A 24,139-nucleotide genomic window follows, 5' to 3' on the forward strand; every position below is an offset into this window, starting at 1 on the left:
TAGTGCCACTGAGCACTGTATGTACAGTACTTTAATCTACAAAACCTCTTCAGGTGCACCAAAATGTGAGGCACCTGTTCTGCAGGGATGCTGTAGAACCAGCACAGCTTCAAACAATGGCATCCTTATGTGGAGGAGAGAGCTTTCTTATCTAGCACATTCTTGTACACAGTGTTACTGGGGGGAAATTGTTCTTCCAGCCTCTATAGATATTCCCTAAGAAAGTCTCCCATATGAGATAACCCCTACATTTAATTTAAGAAAAATTCCACCACCATACACTGATTTTCACTCTGCTTTTCTCCACCATTAGTTTAGTTTGTTAGTTGATTATATACTGTTTTACAGCTGAAGTCTTCAAAACAGCTCACGATATTTATAAAATGCAAAGGATGCAAGACAAAGAGGAGGGAAGAAGGAGAGAGAGAGAGAGAGTTCAGCCTAGTAAGATCAAGGCAGGAAACTAATGTCTTCTTCACCTGCCTCCTGGGATCATGGTTAAGGTCTCTCCTCCTTAACGACAGTATGTAATCACAGGACAAATCTTGGTTCCAGATCATGGTTGAGGAGAAGAGACATTATCCATGATTCCAGGTTGGATGACATGCTAAGCCAAACATTTGCTTAACACTCACATACCTGGAGCGAAGAGAGATGTCAGCAACACTTTATAAAATTGTGCATGATGCGCAGAAAGAAGAAATATCTTCCAAAATGCTAGAACTCTTGAATCACCCAGTGAGCCAGTTTGGACATACCTATCTGTCCTAAATAGCTCTAATGGCTTAAGGAGGTATTCCAATATGACTAACAGGGCTTTGTGCTATGCCTAACTTAAAGGGATCAGACAGGAGCCAAATATAGTTTCATTGGCAAAGCCTTAATAAATGTTAATTAGCAATCTACTGCATCTATACGTTAGAAATCCTTCTCAATGTCTAAGCCTGCAACTGGTTCAGTCCTCTGCATGTGAGCAGGGACGACGGGAACAAAATAACCAGTTTCGTGCACACCCCAGGATTACATGGAACTTAAATATATGCTCACTGTTTTCTTGAATCCTAGTTATATGAATCCTGCCAGTGTAGGGCCATCAAAATAAAGTGAATCCAAAATATTTTGGGTTGTGTTATTGTTTTTAAGTAGTTCTGTTTCAACTTCAGCAGAGTTTGACAAAGAGCACTATCACTAGAGTTTTATAAATAGATTAAGCAGTTCTGCATTGGGATGAGTTTTTTCCTCTCTTTTTTTCCTCCCTAAAATCAACATAGGCAATGATTGGCCTCCCTCTGTTAGCTTTACCGGAATATACGCTGAAAAATGTTTATATGCATATGAGTAAATACAAATACACACACACAATGCTGAACTTTGTGACGACAGCCTGTAAGTGGTTGCCCACATTCCCTGGGCAATGGTCAGCTTTGTAACTTTTTCCTGTTTCCTCAATGTAATGATTAACTAGCCTACTGGGCTATTATTCATGGCAGGTAGAACAGGAGCAGCCACAGCAGCAACACTGGTGGCCTCTTCCCATCAGACAGCCCTGCCAATCCTGGCTGGATATTCAAAATAAAAAGTTATTTAAAAAAGAAGCAGCAGCCAGCAGGAAGATCCTCTGCCAGAAAGAGTAAAAGACTGATCTCTCTCTCAGAAGTTTGTCATGCTAGAAACAATTTTTTGCCACGACGAGTGTTCTCTTTAGACTAGCATATGTGGTGTTTATGCACTGTTTACATACTAATATTACCCTGTACCTACTATACATAGCAATGTTCTTGACACTGCCTATCTAGAATTTCTCAGTACCACTGCAAGTAAGTTAATTTAACAGCAAGTACTGATGCCACGTAGATGTTATGCAGTCACTATTAGAACAGATGGACCCAGTATTTCTATTCAGCAGAAGGTTCAGGCTGTATTTTTCCTAAATTACAAAATGAAGTTGGTTTGAGTCACTATGTCTTAACCTTGCTTATATATCTGGTAATATCACTAAGCAGGAAGCATCTAATTTTTTTATGGTGGCACTGGCAGACATTTTCAAAAAGCACATCAGAAGAGGGATTTTAAAAAGCCGGCCACTTTGTTTCTCTTCCCATGAAAATAATTTCCCTTTCCCTTTAAATGTTGGTGAAACGTTTCAATGTGAGTGAAAGCACTAAAAGGGGGGGGGGCATTCTTAATTTGGTCCAGGTCTAATAGATGCATAGTTTACATTCTCAAGCATGCCCTCTATTTCCCCCACAGCAATGGGGAGGTCCAAAAAATATCTACATGGTGCCTAGGGAACAACTTGCACCTTAATATCAGCAAGACAAAGGAGATGGTGTTGGACTTTCGGAGGAAGAGAGGAGAATCTCAGTGAAGACCTTACTTGGAAAATAAATACAACCCAGGTGGTTAAGAAAGCCCAACAGAGACTCCATTTCCTCAGAGTATTGCGGAAGAACGATGCCAATCAACATCTGATGATCTCCTTCTACCAGTCAACAATAGAAAGTGTCCTTTCATACTGCATCATGGTGTGGTACACTGGTTTGACATCATCTGATAGAAAGTACCTACAGAAGGTGGTGAATAGAGCACAAGATATTATGGGCTGTCCCGTGAATCTGCTGGATGAAATAGCAGAAGAACTTTGCCTCAGGAGAGTGAGGAAAATTCTCAGGGTGGCCAGCACTTTCTTGATCTCCTGCCCTCAGGCAGAAGGTATAGAAGCATGATTAGTCACACCAACAGGGTAAAGAACAGCTTCTATCCGTGTGCTGTTAGGCTGCTGAATGAAAAGATAACAACAGGGCAACTGACTTTCGGGTTTGGTAGGTGTGCATCAGTAAACGAGGGGAATTAAGACTAAGACAGCTGAGTGGAGGGGTGCTCATGTAATCTCACTGTATACAAGTTGAACAAGTGACAATAAAGTATTTCAATTTCAATTCAATTCAATTCAGTTTCAAGACCTGCAACAAAATGTTGCAGCATGAAGTGCCGTTGTTCAGAATTCCAGCCACTCTATTCCATTATGCCTCCCAATCCATGGTTTTCCATTTTTCCTCCCAACTGTCAGTGAATATTCCACAGTCACCAAGCACTCTCAGTTTCATCAGGTTGTTTGAGTTTTATTCTCTCTGAAGATTTTTGTACTTTTGTAAACTTTTGAGGTTCCCCAAGTCTGACGATACCTTATGTAGCCTTTTTGGCTACATAAATGAAAATCTCCCCCCCCATATATATATATACACACACACACACACACACACACACACACACACACACACACATAGGAATACTCTATATGATATACGTGCATGGAAGGAAGCAGATTTTAAAAAGGAAACACACTGAAATTTAAAGAGTTACAATGAAAGCAAAGTGCTGTCAATTAAAAACACGCACCGTACATAAACACCAAATTAACCATAGTGGATGAAGGTTACAGCAAAATATATTACTGATTTCTCCTATTATTCAGAATATAGTGCAATATATGGATTTATAGATAATCAAAGTTAGGATAACATTTCATGGAACTCCTCACTTTTTTTGTTTCTCCTCATTTAAAATCTTGCTCACAAACCTGCCCAACATCCCATCCAATTGTTATATTTGGCTACTGCATTATTCGATTTAATGGGTACACAAACAGGCAGGTCATCCTTATACTTTTGGTTGGCGGAAATATAAATAAAAGAAGGGGAAAGGGAAATGAGATTGGTTGATATTAATAGTCTCTTGTTTTTGTTTTTATTTAAAGAAGTTAGTAAAAACAGAAATGTAGCTGAGGCAATAAATACACTTCCAACTTTTAAAATATCTCTGTAGTTTAAACTTGAAGCTGTAAAAGTCCTGTCTGTCCATTTGATTGTACTCATTAAGGCTCCTTTAATTAACAGTATAGGAAATTAAACACAAAGTAAGACCCATAAAAATTAAACTGAAAAAGCATGTGGAATTAGGAGTTTGCATTTACCATCCCCGCAGGCTTGAAAGCTTGAAAGTCATGGAAAAGGTTGATTAGAAGAGTCGGAAAAACTAGACGCCTTCTTCCCTAAACACTCACATGACAGCTATCTCCTAGCATTCAGCATACATTGCAGCTCAATATTACACACAGATTTATAGTTGCCCTGCAGTTTCCTCTCTCTGCTTCTGCTATATGAATTCTCAAGCCCCACAGCCCTACTCCAGTAATTACGTCCAAATAAAGGAAAGGGAATGAAAGACGAGAAAGAGGTTAAACAGTTTTACACTATCCTGAGCAAGCTTGGTGCCAAATTGGTGAGCTGCTGGAGTTTCAAATGCACATTACTGCAGGAGTTTGATTTAAAGATTGCTGACAGTTTTAACATTCTGCACTTGAATGTACTGTTTGTGGATACAAAAAAAAATGTGAATCTCTTACACAGTTAAATCAAAATAATGTTCAGTACAACTAAATAAAAATAGCTGGGCTGTGGAATTCTAAGAAATTATAAACAAGAGTCCAACTCCTTCATATCAACACATAATTCAGGCGCTAGAGGTGAACCTTAAGGTTTCACTGGCATCTAGGATCATTGGGGTGTTGTTTTATTTAAATGGAACTTCAGAAAATTTCACTCCTAGGGCTACATTTAGAAGGCATAAACCTACTAAAGAGCAGTACTTAATTATTTGTTTTCAAGCAGTGTTACAACCAATACTTTAGCTAATTAATGTTCTCCTCTGCACCACTTGGCAAAAATGAACAAAAAACGTGCTCTTATCTACTGCTAGCTATGCTCCCCACCTTTACGTAAATACAAAGGGAGATAAATTATACACACATACCATTTTAAACATTTCTAAGCCATCCCTCAACAAAGGACAATTCATAAAATAATATATAACACAAGAATCAAAATAAAATGTTCCTAACAACCTATGAACGGATTGTGCATTTCGATATTAGCAATGGATATTATTATTTTGCTTACAATCTCACACACACTTTTTTCAGTGATGACTAATAAAGCTGATCCATGGCTTTCAATAGATTGACATAAAATAAAGTATGGGTGGCCTCTTACTTGAGGACAGGGGGCTGACTTTCCAGACTGAAGGATGCTGCCGATGCAAGTATTGTGTTTGCCTAAATTCATCATTTCATATTTCAAAGGCAAAATGGAGGAGAGGCTGAATACATAAAAGGCTGCATTTACACAACACACTAAACCACGGTTCAGCGATGCTAAGTCAATCCACAAGAAAGAGCCCAAACAAAGCCTGGGACTCATATACTCCTCCCACAAGGCATGAGAAGGCAGAGGATCCCACAGGGAAAGGCAGGTAGAGCTTGTACTGAGCTACTAGTCCTGAGAAGGGTTAGAAATGAACTCCCCCTTTTGGAAAAGTGGAATTTCTAGAGAGTAAATCCTCTGGCCTGGGTGGTTTTCCTGCACTTCACAGCCTCCCACTTAGTGTGCTCCTCACGCTACTGAACTGGTGAGACAGTGTGAGAGGCACTTCATTTTGAAGGCTCAGGAAACCAAAAACTCGATCAGCCTAGGTGTCCTGGCCACTGCAGGACTATGTGGTCTTGAAAAGGGAGAGGCACGTGAGCCTCAGGCTTTGCCCAGGCTCCTCCCTGCTCATTCACGCAGTGCTAAACTGTGGTTCCACATTATATGTGAGCTAGGTGAATTAGGTTTGTATGTCTTATATATATAAACTGAAATGAACTGGGAGTGTAGGTGAAATCCATTGATTTCAGTGGATTTATGCTTGACCAACATAATTTACATCACATTTCCAGGGCAAGCTGTCATATTAGTTCAATCCCTATTCTATAAATGCCTCCAGTATTCAAAATTTAAGTTATTTCTAGTAGTAAACACATTCTATTGAAGAAAGAAACAAAAAAACGAATGCATAAAAATTAAAGTTGTAGCAGTGTGGGAGACATTTAACAAAAATTTGCAACGCTACAAATAATTTAAAAATCACCTGGTCAAGATTCAGTACTCCAAATAACTTCTGAAACATGTATAATTACACCATAGAGGAAACTAGCAAGGTCTGCTGCTTTTAATTCTGTGATTATAATGGAATAATGGGCATATATGTTCAAGGGACTATGATGTCAGTGCTCATTTCAGCCAGCATTACAATAATTTGAATGCTCTTATTTTTAAAAATTATGATATTTAGAGTTTTTTTCTGACTTCATTTTGCAAAGTCCTCACAGTGTGCCTTTTTTAAAGGTGAGGGCAAAGATCTCCACTACACTGATAATACACTGAATAGGGGGCTGCTTTAAAAAGAGAAGGACTGGGTCATATTTCTATGTCTTGGATTGACACAAAAAGATGACCCAGGTCTCCTGATTTTGGGCGGGGGGAGGAACTTTGATCATTACTACAGTCGTACCCTGGTTTTCGAACAACCTAGTTCTCGAATGTTTTGGCTCCCAAACGACTGAAACCTGGAAGTGACTGTTCCAGACGGTTTCTGAATGTTCTTTTGGAAGCCAAATGTTCGGTGGGGCTTCCTATTGGCTGCAGGAGTTTCCTGCAGCCAATCGTAAGCCGTGCTTTTGTTTTCGAACATTTTGGAGGTCGAACGGTCTTCCACAATGGATTTCGTTCAACTTCCAAGGTGCAACTGTATATTAATCCAGGGTGCATTGGGGAGAACTCTACCATCTCGAGATTAAGATTTTTGTGATCAGTCCCTGACATTTTAAAATGCCTCTGTACCCAATACACACAGTCTTTTTAAAAAACAAACAGACCCTAACAGCATTATAACAACCACACAGCATTTAGAAGTTTTAATAACTTCTTAATTATTTTCAATATTCAAGTTAATGTTACCTTTCTTCGTCGGATACCAAAGGGGGTAAAAGCAATTCCTAACACTTCTTTTCTGTGTTGCTGAAAAGAAAAGAAAAGACTTGGGTTTAGTGATCTTCTCGAACGTCTTTCATTCTCATAACATTCAAGTGACTAAGCATTTAGCTGTAAGTAGGCACCTTATTGTGTATATACATCAACATATAGCCATCTGTTTAAATAAGACAAAACACCCAAACATTCACAGTTACAGTGCAGGTGATAAGCACACAAGTATGACACTAATAGTCACCATACTGCCTTTATAATTTTTTTTTTTTTGGGGGGGGGAGAAATTACATATGGCATCACAATATGGAAGTGTCAATAGATCCATGGATAAAATTGCCACTCATTTTTCAGTAAAAGTGAGGTTTCTTTCTCTATTAAGAACAAAAGTAATTGCCTGCAATAATGAACATTTTAGCACTCCCTCTTAGCCTAGAGATGCATTTATGAGGAATGTTGCAAGTAAATACTTTTAATAATTTAGGAGCTAAAAACTGCACATTTTAAAAAATCCATTTTTAAAAAACCAAGTGTCTAATGCTTTTAGAATTTCTGTAAGTTACAAATGGCTTTGTATTAACTGGTGAAACTTTAGAAATGTCTCAAGTGTGAACTTAAGAAGTTATTAGAAGTTTTTTTTTCTTTCATTCCGTAAGGATTATTATTTTAAAAGCACACAGCCAAAAGTAAAAGGGTAAAATTATTATTTTTTAACCTTATTCTTTTGGAACTTATTTTCAGATAAAATTAATACAATCCTAATATATAAATTATGTTTAAAGTAAGTCCTAAGTCAAGTCTATATAAAAGAGATTTTGCAGTGAGAAGCTTAGAATTACTCAGTAAGAACTGTTTTAGGTGTGCCATGGGTCCTGTTTGTGCTGAGTGGCTTTTTAAACAAGTTTTTTACTTTGAAAAGCAGACCCCATATCATCACAAACTACTTGTGAAACTCCTCAGTTTCAAAAATGTTTGCCATGCAGCATAGAAAAATGCTGTTTGAGGAACACAAGTTGAACCCTTCCTTGGACACATTGTGAAATAACTGTACCATTCTTTGGATCCAGACCTGTAGCTTTTCCAAGAAACTCCATTTAACTATTAGGCTCACAACTAATCCTTAAGTGGGAGGGTGGCCCCATCCAAAACATCTAACTCAGGAGTCATTACAATCTTCATCATGAATACCTTCTTTCTGCCCAGGCTGAACTTGAATGTGTTCTCTTCATCCAGCACAAAACTGCCTGAATAAACACATCCAGGCAATCTATTTACATACCGCGCAACTGTCCTGTTTTAAGCGGAACATCCCGAATTTACAGAAACACACACCCAGCTCCTGATTCCATCCTGGGATGTCCCATTTTGGCTCCTGCGGAACCAAAAGACACACTTTTTTTGGGTGCTATATTCTCGCCTTCCGGAAGCAGCACTAGCTTCCAGATGGGGCAGGGTTGAGCCCCGAGGGAGGGAGCCAAGAGAGAGGAGATGGGGCCTGAGTGAGAGGGGATGGGCTTAAGTCGAGGTCATGTCCTGATTTGCCTTACTGGGATGTTGGAGGGTATGCATTTGCCACACCTGGATTGGAGGAAGTGGAAATATGTTCACTGTGACACTGAACTACAGATTTCTGATGATCTCTCTCAGCAATTTGACGAACAGCTTGGAAGACAAGACTAAGGCTGCATTCAGACATGGGCTTTGTTGTGTTGGGTTTATTGGTTATAATGATAGCAGTTCCGCCCAAATTTCTAGCACGCCTTTTACATAGCACTACCTTGGTGTAATGGAACTGTGGCTTTCTTAATCAATATACTGACATGTCACACTAAAATTTAAATGGTGGGAAAGGACTCTATGCCTTTATAGTCCTCCAGATTTCATAAATGTAAACTGTCACAATTTTCTAAGGTAATGCAGTTGCAAAACGTATTTTTTTCCGGGAAACAAGGAACGCAGAAATGGGTGCTAAACTTCCACTAGATTCTACGAGATTTCCAGAAACAGCCTTTGCATCATGTGAAAGATCACATAAAATGCAAAAATGAACAGATAAAGAAACGAACTTAAGAACGAAATGCTGTCTGAATGCAGTCAAACCATGAAGCATTAAATATATCTATTCCCATAAGAGAGGAGCACGACCACTGCAGCTGAGTGATCCCAACCCTAACTCACAGACTTAGAATGATACCATGGTTAAATGGTATTGAGGTCCAAAAGAAGGTCACATTTCCCTGTCATTTAAGGCAGTCTTTTCAGCTCCAAACCCAGGATGGAAAGCATAGAGCTTTTAATTCAAAACATGTATACAGATACACAATTTCAACATTATGCTCACTCAACTATATAACAGTTAGAAAATGTAATATAAATATATGTCTGAAGCATTCAGATGTTTAACTTCAAAAAGTCTGAGATAGCTGATCATATCTAAATGGTGTCACCATGTACATATAGATGTATATTTAGATGTTAACCAAAATATTAGCTAACAAAAAAATGATTTTTTACTAAAGTAAGCAATACCAAGGCACACATACGGAAAAACAAAAAAATGTTTACACAAGTCACAAGTTAGAGTAAACTTAACTTCAGAGAATTATTCTAGGCTCATCCAAAGGCTTGCAAAAGCCCAGCTTATCTTGCTCACTCCTTTCTTTGGATAACTGATAGTTGCCCCCTTTTCACTTGACAAAATATCCTGGAAACTCCCTCAATTTCAAATGCGTTTTCCCATGGGACACTGGAATACTGGGAAAATGTAAATGCATAGTGCAGATGGAGCCCTAGCGTTTCTTTAACACAAACGGAACCAACAGGCTAAATGGCACTTAAAAAAGCAACACACCAAATAAAAACTTGTCTGGTTTTCTTCCCGTATTTTTTTTTTCATTTACTACTGCCAAAAATAAGGTTGAGTGGCGTAATTAAATGGCAAGTACTTCTGACCTTTACTTGCTACACTGATAAAAAGTTTTTTCAGCATACTGCAATTTGACCAAGAGAAATGGAGATAAGCTTAACCTTTCACTTCAAGTACTAATGTGTTATTTAAATTTGTCCTAGATATAAGTGAGATGCCACTATGGTTGTAAAGAGGTAGTTACAACTTTTTCTCTCCCCCATCACCATCCCTACCAAGCTGTATTAGAAGCCATAAAGAAGAGCACAATATGGTTCATATATCGAAATATTATACACACACACACACACACACACACCTCAAAATAGTCCACATTTAACACAAATTTAGTTAGAACCAAAATACTGAAAATGTGTGTATCACAGTAGGCAGAACCTCACATCATGATTCACTCTGTGACCATATTCAAGCATTGTGAGCATCAAAACATAATAGTTTGGATTTGATATCCCGCTTTATCATTACCAGAAGGAGTCTCAAAGCGGCTCATATTCTCCTTTCCCTTCCTCCCCCACAACAAACACTCTGTGAGGTGAGTGGGGCTGAGAGACTTCACAGAAGTGTGACTAGCCCAAGGTCACCCAGCAGCTGCATGTGGAGGAGCAGAGACGCGAACCCGGTTCACCAGATTACGCGTCTACTACTCTTAACCACCACACCACACTGGCTCTAAATCTAGTTGAATTATGGTCTGTGGATTATACAACTGTTAAATTGTCCCCACCGCTTGCCCACGCTTCCGTTTGCCCTGCCACTTTCCTCCAGGAAAACCTGAAGTTTACCACTGAATTGGACCAAACAGCAATCGGGTTTTCCCTGGGGAAAGCTGTGGGGCAAACAAAAAACCACTCGGGCCTGTGCTCTCTAGGCGCAGAACAAGCAAGAATGTGGATGAGGCCTTACACAGTACACAAGGCAGTATGGTGTACAAGACACAAACACAAAGCATGTTAAGTCTCTTCTCATAAACTACTGCTCTTCAAACTCGAAACATACTGATGACCAACATTCAGTCCCCACCGAATTATTTCAGTTTCTTTTGGTATAGTTAGCCATAAATTGTTACCAAATTAGCCAGGGATTTTTTTTTTTTAAAGTCAAAAGGTACAAAATCTGAACAGCAAAAGGAAGTTTTCTAAGTGACACTTCCTACAACCAAGAACCCAAGCAATAAACTGAGCAATTTGTGGGACATTTTATTTATGCACATTAAATTGACAGCGTATCAATGCAAGATGTACCATGGTAGATGCTGGGCATGAGACCTTCAAATGGAATCAGGGCTTTTTTGTGACAATACTCACTGGTAGAGTACCAGCACCTCTTTTTTTGCTGCCCACAGCCGCCATTTTGCCCTGGCACCCATGACATTTTAATCAGTATGAGAGTACCAATATCTAATTTCCCCACCCCACCTCCCAAAAAGCACTAGCTGCAGTAACGTAGAAATGTGGAATTTGCTCCTTCTAAATATCTATCTTCATTCTTTCTGTGCAACCTTTAAAAACTACTTCAATACAGTTTAAAAAAATAATAATCAGAACATGCTTTCAAAGACCTAGTTTGGTAGCTCTTCCCTTAAAACACACACATGCGTTTTAAAGGGGGAGGAGAGAGTATTTTGTCAAAGGTTTTATTCTAATTTTGTTGCATTATGTGTATCATTGTAGCACAGTAGCAGTGTAGAGAGAGCAAGAGAAACACACAAGAAAGGCCTGCATTTTGAGGTAGAAATTGTGTGAAGGGGGAAACTAAAATTTTCCCTGGTAAGCTGCAATTTCACATTCAGCCTGTGTCAACAGTAACTGAAAGTTATTAGGTGTTACATATCAAATTAGTTGACAGTTTATCTATGTCTAGTTAGCCGGGGAGAAGGGGGGCGGGGTTGGAATATTTACATGGCAAAATCAAACTGGCCTTAGTTGACCCCCTGGTATTTGTAGGTATAGCATAAAAAGCAAGCTTTAAATGGAGTATGTAGAACAAACCACCTTTCAGCCTCAAAGAGAAGTGCCAAATTGCCACAGATGGAAACACAGTACAGCTTTTGTTGACGAGGGGGTATCATTCACTCATGCTATCAGTCCTGGATTACCCTAGCACAGCCAGAAGGGATAAAGACAGAATACTCTGTTATCCTGGGGCCTTTTTGAAAACTTAATCCTATATCTACATAGCAAAACTGATAAGAGACACAATTCTGACTCTATTAAGATTAATGGAAATTTGTTATTGTTTTTCCAGTGGGGTAGTATTTCACTTATTTGTTACATTAGTGTTCTGCCTTTCCTCCTAGGGGCTCAGTACAGTGCGAGTTCCCAGCAAATTTCTCATCCAGCTTCTGGTGAGGCCTAGTCCTTTTTAGCTTCAGACAGAGAAGATATTCAACATATTCTTATTTATTTTATGTTGTCTTTCTACACAGAAAATTCACAAATATCTCTCATCATGAATTTTCCTTTAGTATGTTCATTGTGGAGTTTAATGTTAACTTTTTATAACACAATAACATCTAAAAAAATCAATAAATTCTACTTTATGTGGGACTGAATGTATTATTAATAAGTGTATTATTAAAATCAGTAAGGTGGTGGTGGTTGTATTGTTGTTGTTGTTGTTGTTGTTGTTTTTTTAAGCCATTCTTGTGAACAGAGTCAAGGGTGGAAAAGGTTCTATCAGCTCTCCGTTCTAGCTAAATGAGTGGGAGAAGTAACATTTCCATGACAATGCAGAGCTAGTGGGGTTCAGTTCTTATATCCCCCCTTTCACTCTCTCCTCTCGTGGAAGAAGATTCGTTCACTTAAAAATCAGCACACATGAGGCAGAAATAAATAAAATAAAATAAAAATCTAAAGTCTATAAAAAGTACACAGACCAACCTGCTTAATTATTAACAGGTAAACACGTCGCATCCTGAATTATTTACTTAATCTTTTTCAACTACAAACCTCAGACTTTTAGAGCATGAAATACGTGCTTTCTTTAAGAATGCAAAACAATTCCTTTAGAAAGCATTATATGTATACACACACACACACACACACACAGAGAGAGCATTTTTGTTAACTCCACGCTGCCACTGTCCAAGTTTCTACTTCAGCGTGTTTTGAGGCACAGAAGTAAGCATTGTTCAAGTATCCAACATTTGCAAGTGCCACTTGCTCTGCATACCAAACTTGTTTTGCAAGTGCATCATTCTTTCAGTACAGCCATCATTACACCATATTTCTGCAGAATGCAAAAGTATATTTTGAAGCAGTGATTTCCTTAAGAAGCTACGGTATATGGGGGGGAAAGCTAATAAAGGTCAGAAACAGATGTTGTACAATAACAACTGAAGGAAACATGTATTGCAGTAGTAATTATTGTAGTACTTCAAATGCACAACTGGAAAATGTGTGAGGGACCCTTATTGAAGGTGGGACATTTCTCAAAGGTTCTGTTTTGCAGAAAGGCAAGCAAGAATTCATTTTAAAAACCTTAAAAAGCTTGAAAATCATTAGAAAATGCTTCACCAATGAAGGCCATGCACCCTGATATATTCTCCCTCATAACAACAACAACAACAACTTTATTATTTATACACCACCATCTGGGCAGGCTCAAGTATATACAAAAACATAATAAACCATCAAACATTTAAAATTTCCTGATACAGAGCTGCCTTCAGATGTCTTCTAAAAGTTGTGTAGTTCTTTACCTCCTTGACATCTGATGGGAGGGCATTCTACAGGGAGGGCACCACTGCCGAGAAGGCCCTCTGCCTGGTTCCCTGCAACTTCACTTCTTGCAGTGAGGGAACCACCAGAAGACCCTCAGAGGTGGACCTCAGCATAAACTGGTTCTTATATTCCTAATATTCTAAGTGAGACCATGTAGCTCAGCACTGTTGACACAGAGACACATGGCTCACCAGGGTTCCAGGCAGGAAGGGGTTCATTTCCCAGCCCTTCCTGGAGACACCAGGGATTGAACCTGGGATCTTTGCATGCAAGGCATGTGCTCTACCACCTTGCCAGAAAACACTTGTGTTCATTCTGAAAATATTTGGGAAATGTTGAAGAATATACTCTTCATAGTAACAGTGTTCACTGGATATTCTGCTCTGCACAGGCAACAGAACAGGCGTGCTCAGGCACATGTGAGTTCTGTATCCATTCACTAGGCAAACTATGCCCCAGTGTTCCCATGCACATTGCCACATATGTTCAGTCCCTGATATTATTGTGCTGAGAACAGAAGTTCTGCATGGGACTTCTTGTCACATTCACATGAACATAAACAGAACCCTTTGCAAGAGTGGGAGCCCAGATAAAGCATGATCCCCAATCACACAATGTTGGAAAGTGAACGGGGTCACAATATGCACAACATTGTTGGGTTGGAGCTTGCCATCTTCTGTCCCCTTCCATCCACACTTTAATCATGTGCATGTCCATGCGAATGAGCGAACATTAACTAAAGAGGTGAAATAATCCTAAGGCCACAAAATGGAATGGGTCACTAAAGACTCTGGGGGAATGGGAACCATTTTGAAATGCTTCATTCATGTAGAACCAAACCCATACAAAGCAAAACCATTCCATTCAAATAGAAAGTTACGGCATCAGGGAGAATATTAAGGTGAAGGAGCTTTAAACAAAAAAGAAGTGACCCCCTATATATACTATGGAGTGGTACAACCAGAGGGTTCTACCACCTCTTTCTGCTTCAAGAGCAGTGCTTGGGGACATATCCTCAAATATAAAACTCTGTATGCCAAAATAACTAGTATTTTAAATGTTAAATGATAATTGCTACAGGTAATCCAGATGCTATATTCACACACTGTGGTAGCGCATTAAGGTTTTGGTTTTCTTAAAGGAAGCTGTTGCGATTATACAAGCCAGTTCAGAACAATGTCAAAGAGTATGTAGAGAATTTGCTGTCTCCAAGATTGGTTTGCCATGTTATAAATTGTTTCAGGGTTCGAAAGTTTCATTGGCTCCTACATAACCTGTCTGGGATTTAATGTATTCAGGAGAGGTACTTCTTTTTGTTCACTGTGAGTAGTCATGCGGTAGGGGCACATCAAAAGTGCTTTGGTCCAAGGGTTCCACACACCATACAGGAAGCAACAGAACAATAAGCAAGGTATATATATTTATTTTATGAAAGTTACAGCATGCAAACATTTTAGCATTTGCAGGTTGCATCCCCTAAACTAATGCTCTGAGTGTTCAATCCTGCTTTCTAAAGACATCAGCTGCGTGAGAGCCGATCCAGCTACATTTCTACCAGACCCACACCGTCATATATGACGTCAATACTGGGGCACATGTCTGTGTGTGTTTAAGGAAAAGGGCCTGTTGGGCCAAATTTGGCCTCATGGGTCGGCGGTTCAAAAACATAAGACAAATAATGGTCTACAACAGTCCAAGCAAATCATTTGAGAGTTCAAATCTGGTACAAGTTATATCAGAACATCAAAAGTCCTTATTCATCAATTCTGGCTCACTCTAAACAGGAGCTCTCTAAGTCAAGTCCAGCTCCTAGATATGAGCCTGTGAAAGGTTCAAAAGGAGTTTTGTTATCAAATGGGAGAAAGATGTTTGGATGTCATGGGTCCAAAGGTACCCTAGGCAAGTACCTATTCATTCATTCATTCATACATACATTTCTATACTACCCTTCATCTGAGGATCACAGGGCTGTTTACGATATAAAGTAAAGTGCCTGAGCTTGTTCAATGTCCCACTGATTTCCAATTTCCCCCTCTCACCATAGCCCCTCAAACTGCATCCAATGCCATTTCAGAGGGTCCCCAACCAGCAAAGGAGTAGCTTTGAGGGGAGTGCAGAGGACTGCAGAGGAGAGGAAGGAAACAAGGTGCCCCTCTGAAAGTTGCCATAAATTAATTGATTGTGATCATGTTTATTGCAGGGGAAAGTGGTGTCAGATTGGCATTTAGGCTGCAAACTTATGCCTGCTTACTTGGAACTAAACTCTACTGACCTCAGTGGGAGGTACTTAAAATGCAGGGGATTGGGCTGTCACTTTAATTAATTCCCTTCTTAATTCACTTTTGTGTCATTTAAGACTGGAAAGGATGTGCATGTGTCAGCAGCACAAAACCTGAACTTTACATTAATAGGAAAAAATTACTGAGACTGCATATATGAATATTATTAATAAATAAATAAATGGCATTTTGGAAAGACAGAGGATCAAAATAGCTTGTCTTAAACAAGTAGATAGGGGAAAATAAAAAATATGAACAACAAACAGCATAATAAAATCAGGAAACTTGAATGTATCTTTAAAATATAATCTCAAGTCCATGTGTGCTTAACACCACAATAATATTGAATTGGTGAGCCTTGCAAATATTTTTCATGGGTGCACTCATTTTTTAGTATAAGCAAATGATGATTTTGTTACTTCTGAAATTTCATTGCAACCAATATAGAGCAGGGTAAGACATTATAGCACTCTTGCCACATACGTCATGGGAAACAGTTCACTGGAGAGCACACAATGGTATACTGCAGCTTTCACTCACAATAACCCATTTTCTCACTTCTAAAGGAGATCTATTTGTCCTTCTAGACATGAGCAGACTATTATTCCTGAAGTGCCAAACTCTGAGTGCATGTGCAAAGCTCTCTCCTCTACTCTCAATTGTTGGCAAAAAACAAAAAAAAAGCAACGGTTAGGTACATGCTCAAAGCATTCAGGTCAGGGATTACAGAAAAGCCATTGAGCGTGCTGCATTAACTTGAACTTCATGTTCTTGTCACAAGCCTGTTAGTAACTGGAGTTGAGCAAACTGGGTAGAAAGGCCACTTCGAGCCACCTCACATGATTCACTTTCTATTAAATCTATTTATTTCATGTCCAGGGTAAGGTACTAGGGGCTCTACAGACATTTCCCATCACATCAGACACTACAGCAAGTATCAAAGGATAATCTCCATGGTTTATAAAGGGAGATTTTATCCCTCTCAACTGTCCACAGGACATCTTTTATGCTTCATTCAATGCTCAAAAACAGACTACTGTGAAAAGAAGGCCCTTTTACACAATAGGTGGAATTCAAACACACACACACACACATGTATGAGGGATTCCATATCAATCAGGAAGCTGATGGCATTGATACAGAAAACCCCCCTCAAATATGATAAAATATAACCTTATAGAATTCTAGAAAATTGCCATACAGATTTAACACCAGAATGCACCTTTCAGAAATAAGTGGTATGTGGAAAGGAGTGAGCCAAAGTTGATTTATAAAAATCAACTTTGTATATTTTGGTATGTCTTTCTAGATTTATTTATTTTTTTTTTAAAAAAAGCAATAGCTATGCTTTTTGCTACACATTTTGTATTTCATATTTTCTGTTAAAATTTCAATTACAGGCAGATGAAGGCAGGTTATAGAGGGTGTTGATATTCTAAATTCAATTACTTTATATTGTAATGGAAACTGTCTTAGCTAGTTTCTTTTGGTGCCTGTAGTTTATAATCTAGATAAAACAAATCTATACTAAAGTAACCCAGATTCTGCACCAAGATTTCTGCATCTTGAATAAATTATTTCATATAATTGTCTGGAACTATGCATAATGCCATAACTCCCCCTAATAAGGACATCCCCCCCCCAAAAAAAAAACCCGTGAGTGCTGCTGGCTCAGCCATAATGCCAATCTGGCATGCTGGTTTGCTTCTTCTCAGCGCAACACAGTATGGAGAGGGGTGGTGTGATTTGAGCAGCATATACCAGCACACTTCCTTGTTCACAGTAAGTTATAGTTTGCTAAGCCTGTGGTTTGCCATGACATATGAGCTGGGCCTCAGTGATGAAGCCTTGACCCTTAGCTTGAATTCTCAATAGGATGCTGAATTCTGCACACAACACAGTATTGTACATATTTTATCTTATGCAACTGTTGTTTAAAATGTTTTCGATTTTGTATAATATATATAAAAAAACTTCTGCAAAGTATAGAACACTTATCTGTAAAGAACAGCACGTTTTTGTGCACAGAAAACAGTTCTCCCTGCTGAAAATAGCCCTTGGAAATCGGTTAACAACAGAAGAACACAGATGAATTCTATTTAATGCACACATTTGTGCTCAGTATTCTTCTCAGTGTTTTGCACATAAACTTCATAGCAAACAGAGCCAAAAACACAGATGAGGAACAAACCTTTTGTGCCAATGCAAAATTTGAATGGTAGAGTAAACCACAAACTTAAGATAAGGTGTTTCCTTCACAATGCAATGTAAATTAAAGAAACAACAACTCATGGATACAAAGGAGAAGAAAAACAATAGATACAAATAACATAAAAACCTTTTATTCAACTTTTTGTCGTTAGAGGAATCTAAATGAACAGGAACACATATCTTTATTATGAACACAGTAATTGCCCACAAGAATACTGTGGGTAGCGATTTGAATTCAAGATGGCGACGTGAGCGGCAGCCTTGTCTTATGCTCGGTAAAGCTATGTTTTTACTATCTGCTTTGACGGGTTCTAAGGGCTCTAAGATGCCTTAAGGCATTTATTTTAGAAGTTTTATGGTTTTATGGTTCAGATTATTTCTACTTCTCCCATAAATCTGCAAGAAAACGCGGCAGATAAAGACTGTTAAAGGGAGTAGGGCTCATTAACAACACAACCTGCCCTGACCCTGCTATTTTGAGAAATTTTCTCCCTATTTTCTTGCCGACATGAGAGGGAAGAAACGCCGCAGGCACCATTCCAATGAAGCTACGAGCACTGCCAAAAAACAGACAAATATCAGGGACTTCTTGCCTGACAATGACCTAAATGAGATCTGTAGAAACTTCCCTACAGCAAACAGCTATGAGGTCCTTGCTCCCAGTACTACTCATGAGGAGCCTGCCGACATTGTGGATGGCCCACAACTAGCCTCGAGCCTGTGTATGAAGGAACAGATGGAACAGACTCTTGAGTCCCTGCAAAAAACTTCACCTGAATTATCCCAATCACCAGCCCAGTTAAACAAGGACCGAGAGGCACTGGAACTGCTAATCTGCCAGACTGAGTTGATAACACATACCATCACCAACTTATATAAAAGGCTGGATGGGATCGAAAAGAAGCTTGAAAAAGTCTTTGGCTTGTTCAGTTGCCCCCCCTCACTTCCTCAGCTTAACAATATTGCAAACTCCGCTCACCCCTGCCCAAGTGTGCAGGCCAACCTTGCACAAAAACAAGTGAGATGCCTGCCCAACCAAGTACAAAACTCAAGTCTGCAACTCCAGAACAGCAAACTTGCAGTACTGGTGGGAAACCACCCCTTGAATTATAACAAATGGGCGGATAAACATTCGGTCGCAAATTCCCTGACCCAACTGCTGGAGCAGACATTACGCCCCGTAGATATCGTGGACATCTCATGGCTGCCTTCTGGACCTTATATGAGACGTATGGTTATTAACTTTAGATCTGCCCATTTCGTTGCAAAGATTCTAAAATTAAGAAACCGTACAAGAAAATGGTACATCTATTTTACAAGGGTATTCACCAATCTGACCCGTACACCGCTATGCACCAGGATAGGTGCTGTCCGTGTTGATGCTGGGCCTGTGCGCCATAAAGAACAAACAGACGGGGGAATGGAGCCGGGATCTATTACCCCACAGGGAGTGGCAAGCCTGCCCGCAAATGACTTAATTGATTTCCTACATCCCCCGCTTGGTACCCTGGTCTCTACGTGCAACGAGCCTGGCATAGGACTACCCAAGCAAGACCAGTCTGAAATGTTCTCGTCCTCATATGCCTCGATGCCAGAATTGGAGGCTTCCATTATTCTAAGCCCAATACGCAATCAAGATCCACAGCTTTTGTCAAATTTTGACCCGCTAGCAGTACCGACGCAAGATGCAGCTGCTGACCTGCTACCTGTACAGCCTATACGGGTCGGCAAAACCCCTGCTCTGCAAAAACCAGCTGAACATCACGATACATCAGCTGAACAACATGATATTTGTAACGGTGTCATCGAAGATCCTCTGGGCCAAATCAACCTATTGGCCCCTCAGTTAAAGCTATCACACCTACCTAGGGACCAGCGACCTCAAACCTGGAACCACCAAGCAGGGCAGAAAGAGGAGGAGCCTAACTCAGGAGCCTCAAACCATCGGAAAAGAGATTGACTGCCACTATTTCCACCATCACCCTATTTCCACATTCTATCCTGGAATGTGGCGGGATGGCTATCTAAGCAGGGTGACGTCGACCTTCTGGATTTCCTTACAAAATTTCAGATTATATGTCTACAGGAGACATGGTGTCTAGATCTCCATGTCCCTTCTTTACAGGGATACGAAGCCTTTGCTACCCCTGCGATAAAACCAAATTCCCGAGGCCGACCTAGTGGTGGTTTAGTCACTTTTGTTTCTACCAAGCTAAAGTGCAAGGCCCGGCAACAGCAGTGGGTGAAGAGTAACAATTTACAAATCTTACTTATTTCTAGCAGTGAAGGAGGAGATTTCCTTTGCTTTAATATATATATCCCTCCCATAGGCACCCCTCCCCAGTCGTCACAAATCTGGGAAGATTTAGAGCTATGTTTGGAGAAGGCTGAACTAGAACTCCCTGGCATGGATATCCTGCTGGCAGGTGATTTCAACGCCAGGATAGGAAATGACATTAATACGTACTGCTCTAAATCTCAGTTCCTGCCAGAGGCAGATTGGTTTATTCCCTGGTCCTCTGAAGATAGGGTCTTGAATAAGGCAGGCATTACATTAATGGAGACTGCCTTCAAACATAATTTGTATAATTTGCATGGTACCCATATGGACAAGTCAGGGGGTTTCTTTTCTTTTCTTGGACCTAGAGGTGCGAGTGTTATTGATTATATCCTGGTCTCCCCAAAACTCTTGGAGAGGTCACAGGGCTTCAGGACTTTCAATAGAATTGAGAGTGATCATCTTCCTATATCAATTTCACTAATTCCCCATGGTTTGGAGGATCCGCAATACCGGAATCACTGTGCAGACCCACCTCCAACTCTGGCCCTTCGTAGGCGTAAATGGAACAGCGACCTGGAATCTAAAATCAAACTACACCTGCATTCATCAGACTTACTGGCCTTGAGAGACCAGTGTATCTCATCTAATTCTGACCCCTTTTCAACATTTCAGCAGGTCTCAGAGTCGCTCTTCCCACTACTCACGAATTCCAACCCTCCCAAACAACAAAACAACTCGAGGGCCTGGTTCGACAAAGACTGTAGGAACCTAAGATCTTTGCTTAGGAAATTACAAAACAAGGTAAAACAGGAAGGGACCCTGTCCTCAGTGGAAAACCTGCACAGGTGGCGTTCTCATTATAAAAATACTCTAAAATTTAAGAAATCCCTCTACAGAAAGGAACAATGGGAGGCACTTGACAAAGCGATCAAATTGCGGGACGACAAAAAGTTCTGGGAAATAATTGCTCAGGGAGTTTCACCCAAAGGGAAAATTGTAACCAACAGTATTTCATCTAATTTATGGTACCAACACTTTTCCCGGCTATATACAGCTCCAAACATTGCTAAACCGAGCCAGTTTCCTCCACTTAAAAATGATCTATTAATGGGCTGGGATCCTGTTACCAAATCAGAATGTTTACAGCTAATTAAAACACTCAAGAATGGCAAAGCTCCCGGTGAGGATATGATTCCTCCTGAGGTGTTTAAACTAAATGCCCAGTGGTGGGCTGCTATTTTGGCCCAACTTTTTACGGTAATAAATGATACATGCAAAATCCCAGAAAACTGGAAACTGAGCCTGGTAGCCCCCATCTATAAGAAGGGAGACCCCCAAGACCCCTCAAACTATCGCCCCATAAGTCTCCTGGACATTGTGTATAAACTTTATACCCGCTACCTGCTAAATAAACTGGTTGACTGGGCTGACCACTCTAACTTGTTTAACCCGGAACAGGCGGGGTTTAGAAAGGGCCATAGTACAACAGGCCATTGTTTGGTACTACAGACAATGATAGATAAGTATACAAAGGTACATAAGAACAAACTTTTTGTGGCTTTTGTAGATCTCACATCCGCTTTTGATTCAATCTGTAGGGACAAATTATGGCAAAAACTATATGAAACAGATATTGATAGACGACTTCTCAAAATACTTAGAGAGTTACATTCAGACACCACAGTTAAAATTAGAACTGGGATGTCAGGCAACTATACTGACCCACTGCCACTGGGGAAAGGGGTTAAACAGGGCTGTTTGTTAGCGCCGTTCCTCTTTAATTTCTATATAAACGACATTGTTCAACATATGGCAAAGTATAAGTCATCAGCTCCTGCCCTGGAAGGCAAACACCTGAATATATTGCTATATGCGGATGACATGGCTGTCATGGCACTCACTCGAAGGGGCCTACACAGCATGCTGGAGGGGCTCGCAGCTTATTGTTCCCAAAACTCTCTAAAGATCAATTATGACAAAACAAAAATTGTGGTATTTACTAGAGCTCGCCACACATTTAGATGGTCTTTAGATGAACACAAAATTGAACAGTGTCTTTTTTTTAAATATCTTGGTATCACTTTCCAAGCTACATCTAGCTGGCTTGCCCACTTCAAGACTGTAGCCCTTCTAACACGTAGGACAATCGGTGCTCTGCTCAGCTTTTTTTATTCGAGGGGAGGGCAACTGGTGATCCCGGCACTAAAAGCTTTTGTTGGAAAAGTGATTCCCCAGATGCTATATGGAGTAGAACTCTGGGGATGGAATCAGAAGCTGTTAGAACGGCTTGAAATCTTCCAAAATTTTTACCTCAGAAGAATTCTAGGCCTCCCTCAGAGTACTCCGGCAGCTCTCCTAAGAGTGGAAGTAGGATTACCTTCTGTGTCTGCCAGGGCCCACTTAAGATTCCTGCGTTTTTTCACCAACCTCGCAGATGCCCCGAACACCTTATTGGCTAAACAAGCCTTTGTATCATTACAAAATAATACTACTTGGCGTAAAAACCTACTAGATATCCTATCCAGATACAATCTACCTGAGTTTAATACCCTCAAATTGTGGAGCCCAGATAAAATTCGGGAATGGATCTTTGAAAAAGACGCCTTCTTGGACTCCACAAAGATAAAGAACTCTGGGTTTTCCTACTGGTTTCCCCGAGTAAAAGCAGTTAAAATCTGTGCCAACTACTTGGCGGAGATCACTGATCCCACCCTTCGGAGAGCTTTCACTATGGCACGGTTTCAAACATTGCCAACTGCATATCTGACCGGTAGATTCACAAAAACCCCAGTAGAACATCGTTTATGCCCTTGCCTTATGAAAATTAAAGAGGATCTTACACATTACCTCCTCTATTGCCCCATCTATTCGGGCTTTAGAGACGCATTGCTTCAAATTATACCCGACTCTATAACCAATCCTGAAGATAGAGTAAAATTTTTGTTAGTTGATGCAAACCCACGTATTACCCATGTGGTAGCGGTTTTTGTGATGAAGGCCATGAAAGCCAGGGAAAGATTTATGGATGACAATGTAAAGACCCCTTCATCGTCTGTTTAACTCGTTGCTTGTTTTTCCTCTCTTTCTATTTTGTGGGATGAAGGTTTTGTTGGCATAGTATCTAATGAATTTTAATATTTTTAACTATTGTTGTGTTGATGTTTGTGTACAGGCATGGTCCTCACAATAAACGGATTTGTTGTTGTACTGTGGGTAGCAGCAGCTCACTTGTGTACTGAATTGTAAAACTACAACACTGGGATACCAAGTGTTAGAGGAATGTTTTGGTTTGCCAGAGGAACCGTTCCTACTTTCATCAATGGGATTTTACTGATTTCAAGAGCTACAAGTCTCAGATATTTGTTATAGAAAGTCGTATGTCTCCGTAAATCTCAGAGCTCGATTGCATAGGAGGAAACAAAAGCAGCAACAACCCACAGTTGAAATGTGGTTGCGATAGTGTGGTTAAAAAGCTTTGGCCAGGATTTGCTGTAACTGTATCTCTACATCTGGTCCCACACATGCCAATTACTTAAGAACGCCTGTGAGATACTTACGTGGATTATTAAACGGCCTTTTAGTAGCAGAGGTGGATTCAGGACACTGCCACTTTTGAACTCTGTATATGCAATTGGACTCTGACATTTCATTTGGGTATTTTAAGCACTAGATGTCATTGTACTTTGTAGACCTATATTAACATGTTTAATGTAACAGATGGGGAACTTGTTTATTAAAGTAAACAGGCAGTCAGAAGGCAGGTTTGCAGGGGAACGGTGCTTTCTATTGGGAATGACACACAAATATTTTTGCACATTTCAAAATAGACATAAACTGTAGCAGGCATATATGAAAGT

The 24,139-nt window shown here is 39.9% G+C and overlaps 1 protein-coding gene across 13 annotated transcripts in view; it reads right to left on the minus strand.

Annotated features, from left to right (window-relative positions):
* The window catches only part of ZBTB20 (zinc finger and BTB domain containing 20), a 487,687-nt gene that overhangs the window by 389,394 nt on the left and 74,154 nt on the right, over positions 1-24,139 (minus strand). For all 13 annotated transcript variants that reach the window (XR_014009073.1, XR_014009074.1, XM_081197924.1 and 10 more), the window contains exon 2: positions 6,837-6,896. The gene's annotated coding sequence lies outside the window, so the exon portion shown is untranslated. The remainder of the gene's footprint in view (positions 1-6,836; positions 6,897-24,139) is intronic.

This window comes from Podarcis bocagei (genome assembly GCF_964188305.1).
Source record: "Podarcis bocagei genome assembly, chromosome: 6".
NCBI lineage: Eukaryota > Metazoa > Chordata > Lepidosauria > Squamata > Lacertidae > Podarcis > Podarcis bocagei.